The 12,969-nt window shown below is 41.5% G+C and overlaps 1 protein-coding gene across 7 annotated transcripts in view; it reads right to left on the reverse strand.

Annotated features, from left to right (window-relative positions):
* LOC124795084 (adipokinetic hormone/corazonin-related peptide receptor variant I) overlaps window positions 1–12,969 on the reverse strand; it is a 1,108,661-nt gene that overhangs the window by 143,225 nt on the left and 952,467 nt on the right. The window lies entirely within an intron of this gene.

Below are 12,969 nucleotides of genomic sequence, written 5' to 3' on the forward strand. Positions count from 1 at the left end.
GACCATCCACAGGTTTGTAATGGTACTTGAATTACGTAACCATTACGGCACTTCACCTGAACCTCTCGATACCAGTAATATTCTACTGTGTTTCTGTAAAGTAGTTGACGTATTTCTGAGACAACATTCAGATTTGATGTCATTAATGCAGAAGTACTTTGATACTTCGATGTGTTTATATTGCAATGATATTATTCTTATGTGTATTCTTTCTTTTGTCACTATGATCTTTGACGTACTTGTAACTCTTGATTTTTGGGCGCGTAAGCGATTATTAGTTAGCTAGAGTGTCGGACCTTGAGAAGGACAAGTCTTGGACGTCATGTTGAAAAGACGTATATTGTAGTCAATTTATAAAATGTGAACTTTAACAGTGATGAACATGTTTTCAAGTATGTTTTGTATTGTGAAGTGATGTTTTGTGTCTTATGTGATATTGCCACAAAATCAATAAAAAGGAAGTGTAACTTAAATTCGGAGTGCTGACTATTTTTTTGCATCACCATTGTGCTAACTTTGAAAGGTTTAATCTTCAAGAATGGTTTGTGAAGCGCATCTACAAAACTTTTGAATATACCAGAATAAAACCTAGGCCTCTTTGCATCCGATCTTGGAATCATCACCACCTACAGTTTCGACGATTGAGCCATGATTTTACAACGAGACCAGCGTGGGAAATACCAAAAGATGAGTGCCTAGTTTATTTATTATTACATGAAATGACTTTATTAACTGTGCTCTAATGACATCTGCCACATAATAACTTTGCTGTTGCCCGAAAATGCAGTATTTAGCAGCGTGAGCAACACCACAATCATTGTTAAATTTTGACCTTTGTTGTGGTAGGGTTGTTAGAGGTTGTAAGATTAATTTGTACAGGAAGGAAGAGTATTGGAAGAGAAGTGACCTCGTCCTAAGCCTGTTCGTTCGCCGGAGAATACTGAAGCGATACGAGTTGCTGTACAGAGAAGTCCCGGGAAATCGCGTAGAAAGGCAGCAGTGCAATTGGGAATATCCAGACGCTCTGTTCAACACATTCTTAAAAGTGACCTCCATGTGTACCCATACAAGATGATCTGTGCACAGAAGCTCACTGAAGAACACAAGCAGCAGAGACTACTGTTTGCTCAGTGGGCGGAGGATAGGAAAGAAACTTTCAACAACGTTTGGTTTTCAGACGAGGCGCGGTTTCATTTAGACGGTGTGGTTAACAAACAAAATGTATGCTTTTGGGCCACTGAAAACCCACAAGTGCTTCATGAACGACAACATTATGCTCCGAGGATTATGGCGTCGGCAGCGATTTCCAGTCACGGACTTATTGGATCCTTTTTCTTTGAAGTAACTGTGAACAACGAGCGTTATTTGAGTGTGCTTCGCAATAGCTTCATTCCACAGCTTCTGCCTACTGCCTTGCCCTTCAACAAGCAGTGGTTCATGCAAGATGGAGCAAGGCTACATACTGCAAACACTGTGTTGGAGTTTTTACACGAGCGTTTCGACATGCGGATCATTTCACTCAGGTTTCCAAGTCGCTTCAATGACGGACAAAATTGCCTCCCCCCCTCCCGGCCCCCCTAATAGTCCAGACCTCAATCCACGCAACTTTTTTCTTTGGGGGTACCTAAAGGAAAAATTATTCCCGAAACGTCCACGTGATTTAATGGAGCGCAGAAGACTTATTCTCAAGCTTGCAGTGAAGTTACGGAAGACATATGCCGTACGGTAATCACTAACTTCAGTGTTCGTTTTAAGGAAGTTAGGAAACGAAATGGTGGACATATTGAGCATGTGCTGAGTTAGAACAACAGCTCTTCATTGTAGTATATTTCCCTTTCAGATTGTATTGACAATAAAGTTTATATTCAAAAACAAAATTGTAACACATTAGGTGCGCCACCCTGTAAATTAGTCTTTATTGTTGACAACCAGTTTCCACAGTGTAACTGTCATCTTCTGGTCTGTAACATAATGCACATACACTGGATGAAAGTCACGGGATCCCTCCTAAATTCGCGTCGGATCCCCTTTTGTCCGGCGCTGTGCAGCATCTCGACGTGTCATGGACTCAACAAGTCGTTGGAAGCCGCCAGCTGAAATATTGAGCCATGTCGGGTCTATAGCGTCCATAATTGTGAAAGGGTTGTTGGTGCAGAATTTTGTGCCTCAACTGACCTGTCGATTATGTCCCATAGATGTTCGATGGGCCTCATATCGGGCGATCTGGTGGCGAAATCTTTTGCTCGAAATGTCCAAATGTTCTTCTAACAAATCGTAAACAATTCTGGCCCAACGACATGGCGCACCATCATCCAAAATATCCTAACGTTGTATGGGAAAATGAACTCCATGAATGTCTGCAAATGGTCTACAAGTAACCTAACATAAACATTTCCAGGCAACGATCCATTAAGTTGCACCAGATGACTTAGTCAGTTCCTTGTAAACACAGCCCACACCATTATGGAGCCACGACCTGTTTGCTGCTTTGTGGCCAGATGGTGGGACTTTGGGAATTTGTGGGTGACTGGAGAGATAAGACATGGGAGATCTGTTGTTGTACAAGGTGAGATCCTTGGTATAATTGGAAAGGGACTGCTCATCACTACAGATGCGACGGCAACAGGTGGCAAAGCTGTATGGAAGGGATTCCTTGGTACTGAATAGGTGCCAGCTCTTGAACTGGAGGTATTGCTGATGGTTGGTAGGTTTGATATCGATGAAGTTACTGATACAGCTATCTTTGAGGTAGAGGTCAAGATCAAGGAAGGTGGCTCATTGGATTGAGGAGGAGCAGGTGAAGCAAATGGGGAAGAAGGAGTTGAGGTTCTGGAGGAATGTAGGTAGGGTGTCCTCATCCTCGATCCAGATCACAAATGTCATCAATAAAACTTAACCAAGTGAGGGGTTTGGGGTTCTGCATGGTTAGGAAGGATTCATTTAGATGGTCCATGAATGGGCTGGCACAGATGGTGCGATATGGGCACTTTTATGAAGTGTTATCTGTAAGTTTCAGAAATTCTCTTATAAAAATAAGAATGTTTCTTTAAAAATTAATTTCCTGTTTCAGCTTCAAGGTAAAATCGCATTACGCATTTGGTTGAGATAGATACAGCAAGCAGCTGCACCAAGTCCACTGTAACTATAAAAAACAAGGGTCTTCTTTTGTCACTTCTACTACAAACCTGCCGATAAATGCAGACGTATCTATTGTCACACAAACCGGCGCAGGTACCATGGTGTCTCCAGAAACCTTAAAATTAATGCTAACTTTCATTATGTAGCAATTTTTGTAGTTCAGAAAGTTTGTATTTTTTTCCTGCAGACTGTCAACTTCCTTACCCTGTGTATTCGTTGGTCAAAACAAATTGTGAAAGTATGCAAGGACATAGCATCTATATCTCGGCAACACAAACTTTTCTTTATCTATTAGTTGACCACAATAATATTGCACCTGGGAGTGAGGGTGCTTCAGTCGGCTTATGATGAGTTTTTGCCATGATATTTCAAGAGGATATGCTGTACTACTTGATAGCATTACAGAGCCACGACCAGCTTGCACAGTCCCTTGTTGACACCTTGGGCCGATGACGTCACGGGGTCTGCGCCGCACTCGATCCCCATCATCAGCTGTTACCAACTGAAATCTGTGCTCATCTGGCCACGCCACTGTTTTCGAGTCGTCTAGGATCCAACCGATATGGCCACTGGCCCAGTAGAGTCGCCGCAGGCGATGCAGCGCTATTAGCAAAGGCACTCGCGTCGATCGTTTGCTGCCATTGCCCATTAACCCCAGATTTCGCCTAACTGTCGTAACAGATACGTTCGTCGTACGTCACACATTGATTTTTGCGGTTATTTTACGCAGTGTTGCTTGTCTGTTAGCGCTCAAAACTCTACGCTAACTCTGCTGCTCTCGGTCGTTAAGTGAGCGCTGTCGGTCAATGCGTTGTTCGTGGTGAGACGTAATGCTTGATATATGGAGTTCTCTGCACGCTCTTAACACTGTGGAATATCGCATGCGTCTAGTTCCAACTATCGTTTCGCGTTCAGAGTCTGTTAGTTCCAGTCGCGTGGCCATAATCACGTCGGAAACGTAAACATGAATCACACCAGTACAAATGACGGCTCTGCCAATGCACTGCCCTTTTTTTACTTTGTGTACGCGATACTACCGCCATCTGTACATGTGCATGTCGCTATCCCATGACTTTTTTCTCCTCAGTGTACATCATATACAGGATGCGTCAAAAAATGTATACACACTTTGAACTGTCATAGACAATTTATTTCCCATTCTACAAGGTTAAATATCTGTGAGAAAGTAATGTTATGTTTCTTCAACAGGTGGCAGCAGTGGCAAGGAAGTATCTGCAACATGGCGGACGTGCGTTTGAGCTTTGAAGCGCGGAAGCAGATAATTAAGTGGTACTGGAAGCTGCGGTTCGAAGACAGTGGAGAAGTGAGTATGGTACAGAACCACCTTCAAGGTTAACAATTATACGTTTACGAGACAAATTCGAAATTCATGAAACAGTGTGTGATGTGGGTGTGTGGTCGATCAGGGCGACCTCGTACAGCTACAAGTGATGATCCCACAACTGCGGGCCGGCCGGAGTGGCTGTGCGGTTCTGGGCGCTACAGTCTGGAGCTGAGCGACCGCTACGGTCGCAGGTTGGAATCCTGCCTCGGGCATCGATGTGTGTGATGTCTTTAGGTTAGTTAAGTTTAATTAGTTCTAAGTTCTAGGCGACTTATGACCTCAGAAGTTAAGCCGCATAGTGCTCAGAGCCATTTGAACCACAACTGCTGTCTTGGAACTGTTTCAGCGTTCGCCTCAAAAATCTTCAACGCAAGCGGCACGTGAGAGTAATGTAAGTGCTAGTAGTGTGCTACACATTCTGAAGAAAGGCAGGTTTAGAGTGTACATTCCAAGGCCGGTGCAACAGCTAAGTGACGGCGATCCAGATCGAAGGTTAGAATTTTGTGAATGGGTCCAGGAGATGGTGAGACGTGAACCGGGATTTATTGGTCGGATGAAGCCCAATTCAAACTCAATGGAACTGTCAATAGGCACAATTGTGTGTAATGGGCTGAAGATAAACCTCACATTACAGTTGAAAAGGCTGTGAATTTGCCTGGTGTAAATGTGTGGTGTGGTTTGTCTGCAAGGGGACTCATTGGGCCTTTCCGCTTTGAAGGTACTGTTACTGGAGAAACATACCTAACAATGCTTGCTGACTCCATATTCCCTGCCATTCGTGCATTATACGGTAATGATGAGTTTTATTTCCAACAAGATGGCGCCCCGCCGCACTATCATAGGAACGTACGAGCATACCTGGATCACAATGTGCCAGGCCAGTGGATAGGACGCAGGGGACCAATCGAGTTTCCTGCACGCTCTCCAGATCTCATGCCGCTGGATTTCTTCTTATGGGGCGCAGTAAAAGATGAGGTGTACAAACGTAAACCACGTAACCTGGACACACTTTGGAATGAGATTCAGGTGGTGTACGCAGAAATGTCATTGGACATTTTGGTACAATGTACGGAATCAGAAATGTATTTATGCTGAAGGCCACAAGTTTGAATATTAATCACATTTGCAAAGTGCATTTATTTTTCCAATTGGACTTTAAGCTTTACATTTCCAGAAATTTAACATTGTAGAATGGGAAATAAATTTTCTATGACGCTTCAAAGTGTGTATACATTTTTTTGACACACCCTGTATATCTCCTATCATCATTTATGAAAAAAATAATTGAGAAAAATTTTTTTGTTTGACGTTAAAATACCGGAATGGAAACTAAATTTACATATCTCCAAAGAATTTTTGTTGTAAAATATCTTCCATTATGAGTTCGTACTTCATGCCATGTTGTCACTATGGTGGATAAAATACAGCACGTTATGTAGATTCGTCACAGTTAGATAGCACCTTCTGTACATGGGCATGCTCTCATATGTAGCAATGACAGAGCATTTTTAGTTCTTAAAATGTACAACATACAGACTGTTTATAAACCGGTTATGCAAAAGTAACATTTAATTGTGAAAAGGGTAAGTAACTTAGAGAAATGATTGTTACAGCACTGAATGTAGTATATCTTCAAGTTTTATTCCCACGTAACACTATTAGTTCCTGACGTTCTCGCTAGGTGGCATGCGCGAATGAGTAATTGCAACAGTCATCATGGAGTCGTCTATAGCGCACGCACAATAATGTGGCCACTAGATACGCAGTCGGCAGGACACATGTGGGGATATTGGAGGTGGTGGGGGTTGTGGGCAGGCTCTGTACGGAAAATGCCGAGCGTGGGAGGAGAACTGTCATTCACAGCAAGCCTAAGCTCACGTTTTTTGTATGTATGAAGTGGAGCACCTGCACGCCCACACTTGTATGGTGTCCATTCAAAAAGATCTACTGTCATAACTCTTTTGGTTAGCATCCAAAAATAATTCCGCTGAAAATGCAACAAAAGCAGCAATTTATTTTCGCATGGCTTGTTAACCATTTGTACTCAAGAGAGCAACGTCATGAGTGGCTAATTTTGAGTAAAACCTATATTTCTCGTGGAGCCATACGAAAATTTGCTTTTTTTTGTCAAAACACTGAGGAGCTTACACAATGTCACCTCACTAAGATGCTGTGCAGACGTAACTGGGAGAGTATTCTGAAATAGTGATTCACTAATTTCATTAACTGAGAAAAAGCGCTTCCTCGGTACAAAAATAAACGTTTATTGTCTTAGATTGTTTCAAAACCCATACGATTTCTCGTTTCACTAGCTATTGATGGCCCTTAAAATATACATTATTTCATCGAAACAGTATGTAGTTAGTCAAACATAACGGAAGATAATGAAGGTTCGCATAACAACTTTAAGGTAAAAATACTCTACCCTTTGTGTGCTATCATTTGCCAAAATCTCATTTCGATATCTCAAACCGCTTATGAAATACGATGAACGTTGTGGATATTTCATTCTGGGTTTATCGCTGGCGGGCGTGATCGCAAATCACTGTGCTATGTTGGATAAATTTTCCCAAGACTGGTGAATGATGGAGACCTGCATACAAATCTTAAGCAAAATTCAGTGTGTTAGCTAAATGTCATACGCAGCAACATTTTATGTAATATGCACCAAATGCAAAATCATAGCGACTCCTGTTACATTGCAAACTATTTCGAATTTCAATGCAAATATAACAAATTTCAGTGCAAATATAACGCAATAACTATAACCATTAGCGACCTGATGGGCACGTCATCATGAAAATAACGCCATATGTAACGCAAAAATGAAATTTTTTACCGAATGGTCTCTGTAAAATCGTTTGAGATAGATTGCAGGGTGTGCGTATCGCGTACCGAACGAAAGCGGGTGTTGGCCTCCCGTTCCGAAAAAACGAATGAACTAGCCCAGCGATTAAGGGGACACTGTATGTCCTATGCCGTCAATGTTAAATTATTGAATTTTGTGACCCATTATCTTGGAAACTTTTTAAGACACCAACTTACAATTTTTCATAATTATTGAATACATCTTTCTAGATACACTGAACTAGAATTATTACTAAAATTGTATTGTGGGACATTTTACCTTTTTTTTCAAACATACAGTTTTTTGACAGAATTTTGTAAGTAAATGAACATAAAAACAAAGTAACTCAGGATATTTTAATTATTTTAGTTCCATATGTGTTGAATCTCACACTTGGCACGCTGCGAAAATTCATGTCTCTACCATCAGTACCTTTTTAAAAAACGGGTCATTTATTGCAAAAACTGTAGTTCAGAGATATTGAGGTTTAATACAAATTCTTATACAGACTTACATTTCTGCGTCTTTTATACACTAGAATTGCCCTGGCCCGTAGTCTGTGTCTTCTCCAGTGTCACAACACCCCAGTGCTTGCCTCCTTTTCTTTTTTGCTTCTTTCGTCATTTGCTGAGCAGCTAACTCTGCTTCACGTACACGAAGCTCATCTAGTCCCCGCAGTCCTGTAAATGTGTACTGTCCAAATCTTACCCCTAACTTCTCCAGAACCTTAAGTCTTTCATACTTCCCACCATTAAAAGTTATTAAAGCATCAGACACTGCTAACTTTAGTCATAAGGCCAACAGATACATTTTTAGGAACACACCACCACGCAACATTATTGAAGGAATCATTCACATTATGGGTTTTCTAAACATTCTGCCTGGTGTCTGTTTGTTCTATATCGTGTCTCCCTACCACTTTCGCACAACGACGCTCTGAGCGTGTTTTTTAGGGAATTGACTAGTTTGAACCTGGGACCTGTTGCTGGTGAGGAGACGCCAGACCACACATGACATGTAGAATTCAGAAGAGTTCAGTGAGACTAGCGATGATATAACCAAATACTTAATGATTTCAGCGTCAGCTCCACTGCACTCCCTGTAAAAGAATCTTAATACTAACTAAATTTAGTGGAAGGGGTTCAAGGCTTTCCTATTTTTAGTTAGCTGGTAAAATAACGTCGAAAAAGCAGTTAAGTTTACCATTGGAAATTTTATTCTACTCACAGAACATCGTTTATAAATTGCACTATTGATAAAAGGAAATGTTTTAATACAGGATGGTAAAAACCAACTGCTTCCAACAAAAATGTGAACGAATATTCCCTGAATGGGTTTCCAAGTTCTACAATGGATCGAAGGATGACCTATGCCATATCACATCTATAATCTAGGTTTAAATTAAGTTTCACAAGAGAGAAAACTATCAAAATGGTCTACAGTGACCCTCAATTATCTTTAATTACTTATCTAACTTGTCGTAAATTACAGTGGCTGATGTGGCTTCTCAATAACTATATAACAGAAAAATCATCGCGTTTCGGATTTTTACTTCAAGTGGCAAATGTGAACACCATGAGCTTTAATTGACGAGCGACACTAGTATTACGTAAAGGAGATGTAACAGATGAGATTTCTGCAGTTCTGAGTGAAGCCTTATGCGCTCAAAAATGCGGCATCGCGTGTGTTCATTACCTTGTCGGTGTTCGTCAGGGGGCAGGGCGCAGCTCCGTCCAGCTCGCCCTCTCGGAAGCAACTCTCAAGCAACTCTCTCCTAACGTCTCCTTACTACAATTTACCGAAGTTGGTTTAAAAAAAAATATCTGGCTGTGTTTTCATCTGACCAATCAGGGTCTCAATGTTAACCTTAAGCTCCGCCTACAGAAATTCTGTCTATCCAATGAGAAACGTTATACTTTTCGTGGTGGGGCAATGTTTTTAAAGTTTGCAACGTAACAGAGACGCGAAAAAGTCTCACGCTAAAACTTGCAGCTGGTGTGGTCCTTTTAGCGTTATCTTAAGATCTATACTGTTCTTCTGGAGGGCTCTATCTTTTATCATGGGCTGGGGGTGGTCCTGATGTAACAGAGACGCGAAAATGTCTCACGCTAAAACTTGCGGGTGGTGTGGCCCTTTTTGTGTTATCGTAAGATCTATACTGTTCTTATGGAGGGCTCTAACTTTTAACATGGGCTGGGGGGTGGTCCTAACGTAACAGAGACGCGAAAAAGTCTCACGCTAAAAACTTGCGGGTAGTGTGGTCGTAGCGGTTAGCTGGCGACGTGGGTGTCCGTCCCTTATCGTAGGGCCTTCTCGCTTAACACGGTTCTGCTCTCGGCTTCTGTTCTCGTTTCTCCCCTCGGAACTGCGTCTGTCTCACGGCGGGAAGGTATGACATGCATTTAGGCATTCTTGTGTTAGTCTGTGGTATTCCATTTGCTCACTCGTTACTCGTATTACTTTGGTTAATTTAATGTCACGATTTATTCGGAGCTATGTGACAGACTACTGGATTTGTGCGCTGATATGAAACTTCCTGGCAGATTAAAACTGTGTGCCCGACCGAGACTCGAACTCGGGACCTTTGCCTTTCGCGGGCAAGTGCTCTACCAACTGAGCTACCGAAGCACGACTCACGCCCGGTACTCACAGCTTTACTTCTGCCAGTACCTCGTCTCCTACCTTCCAAACTTTACAGAAGCTCTCCTGCGAACCTTGCAGAACTAGCGCTCCTGAAAGAAAGGATATTGCGGAGACATGGCTTAGCCACAGCCTGGATTTGCTTATCATGTCAGGGCTTTCATGGAAGGTGTTGGATTTGCCTGACACCTTACAGTTTTCCCATGTAAACATTTCTTTAGTATCCCAGGATTTTCCAAATCTCTATAAATAGGTTTTATTGCCTCCATTACTGCCACAGGAAGAGAATGGTCATGTGTAAATTCATGCAGGGTGCCAGAAAATTCAGCCTATATTTACACCATGTGTTTCGTGGAGGTGGACACAAAGCATGACATGGCTTTTCATCGGTTGATATTTGATGAAAGAACGTGCTCCAAACAGCTCTTTTCATCTTCTCTAAATTGTCACAGTTATCTCTAATGGCTTTCCCATAATATTCCTGTAATTCATCAATTACTTTGGCCGTTAATTGTCACCACCAAAAAGACAACAAGAGAGAGTTTCAGAAAGAACTTGTGCAAGGATTTGCACATCAATAACGACGTTGTCCATAATATCCTTCCTTTTACCACTGTCATCCGTTTCGATGCACTACGGGGCGTGGTCACTTCAGAAACATTATCGTGGTTTCCTTCACTGCTAGCACACGTGTTTTCACGTACTTCAGAAGAAAATGCAGGTCTCGCATATCTGTTACCCGGAAATGTGCATTTCTTGAAGTTAGTTTTACGCTTGTTGTTGTTGTTGTTGTTGTTGTTGTGGTCTTCAGTCCTGAGACTGGTTTGATGCAGTTCTCCATGCTACTCTATCCTGTGCAAGCTTCTTTATCTCCCAGTACCTACTGCAGCCTACATCCTTCTGAATCTACTTAGTGTATTCATCTCTTGGCCTCCCTCTACGATTTTTACTCTCCACGCTGCCCTCCAATACTAAATTGGTGATCCCTCGATGTCTCAGAACATGTCCTACCAACCGATCCCTTCTTCTAGTCAAGTTGTGCCACAAGCTCCTCTTCTCCCCAATTCTATTCAATACCTCCTCATTAGTTATGTGATCTACCCATCTAATCTTCAGCATTCTTCTGTTTATTTTGTCCCTTAAATAGTTGTTACTTGTCATTTAGCTGCGTTAAGCTGCATAAACTACAACACTATCGTTCAATGACAATTCACGAGTAAATACCTCAAGCCACCACCTCGAAGAAAAACTATTTCACCGAAAGACGCTTAGTCATTTTATTTGGGTATAAAAAGCAATAGAAGTTAGTTACTACAAAAGTAGCCGATAATCACACTACTTTCAACGAAGACTAGCATCAGAAACAAAGGACTGATTTGTTTATTCGTAATGCTAACTTCTTAGACGTAGCAGTATGCACTAAACAAAGTAATTCACAGCCTTCTAGACTGTGTAGTTCAAAAGATATGACTGCTCAACTGTGTCAGTTTATGCGTAGCCGCAACATTTGACAGTCACATGTCAACATTCAAAATATTATTTGAAGTTCTCACAAATTGTCTGATTTTAATGTATTATACACCAAAATGTTCAGGAGTCCAAAGTACCGGTACATTATGGAGTAGGAAACAGAAAATGTCAAATTTCAACGAATTTCACGTAGAATGTCCCCATAAGACGAAAATTGGTCACTCCACATTGGCCACCGTATCCTGCTCGGACTTTAACAGTGCAGCGCGTTCTCATCGTTGTTTATGGTTTCTTGAACCCAAATGCGTTACTATCTGTTGAGGATATGTGAACAAACGTTTGCAGCGTGCATAGTGGCGCACAAGATATGATATGTAGAGTGCGTTAGACTCTGTGGAATATAAATGTTCCGTGTTTGTTGATGGGCAACATGTTATATTTGCGTAGCCAAATGTATTAATATGAGTTGTGCGAATAAAGCAAAAGTTTATTTTGTCCCTTAAATAGTTGTTACTTGTCATTTAGCTGCGTTAAGCTGCATAAACTACAACACTATCGTTCAATGACAATTCACGAGTAAATACCTCAAGCCACCACCTCGAAGACAAACTATTTCACCGAAAGACGCTGTGTGTCACCTAAGACGCCGGCTCAGTGTCGGCTAGCAGTCTCTGACGCAGCAGTTGAACAACTACATTTGTAGCCTGGGTAAATCAATGAGACGTGTCAGCTTAGAACTGGATATGCCTAGTGTTACAGCACTAAAAGTATTATTCCATAGAAAAGCGTAATTCAAACCCCAAAAATTGAAAGTTCACAGGATCTGGCAGGAATGTGATTGCAGACGAGACATTTGTCGTGTTACAAAAGGTAGCCACATTGAACTATTGTAAATAAAACTTGAGGAGATACTGCATTCAGTGCTGTGTAAAACATTTATCTAAGTTACTTACCTTTTTCACAATTAAAGGTTACTTTTGCATAAATATTTTATAAGCACCCTGTACAGTAAGATACGTATTTGTACATCCGTTTACTTCACTTGGCAGACACATCCCGACCCACATTAGCCAAAGTATGTGGTGCAACTGGATGGCAGTTAGGCAAAGATAGGGAGTGTACATTATTACAGCCACAAGATGGCTCTTACGCAGGCATCGTAAAATCAGGGCGTAAATTATTAATATTTTTCTTGTTAAATGTAGAAAGAAAATACTTTACGCTCTCATTTTAAGATGCCTGTGTAAGAGTCATCTAGTGGCTGTAACTATGTACACACCTTATCTCTGCCTCACTATCATCCAGCTGCACTTCATACTTCGGCTAACGTGGATACAGGATGCATGTAACATGTCACGCAGACGTAAATAGATGCGCAAATTTTACTAGATGTCGTGCGTTTTAAGTATTAGCAAGCCTACGTGAGTGCTACATATGTGAACATGCTCATGTGCACAAGGTGCTTTTCAGCTGTAAATGGTTTTATTTCTTTGACAAACGTGTGTATCAGTTTAGTGCATAAGTGGCG

The sequence above is a fragment of the Schistocerca piceifrons genome, chromosome 4 (genome assembly GCF_021461385.2).
Source record: "Schistocerca piceifrons isolate TAMUIC-IGC-003096 chromosome 4, iqSchPice1.1, whole genome shotgun sequence".
In the NCBI taxonomy this organism is placed as follows: domain Eukaryota; kingdom Metazoa; phylum Arthropoda; class Insecta; order Orthoptera; family Acrididae; genus Schistocerca; species Schistocerca piceifrons.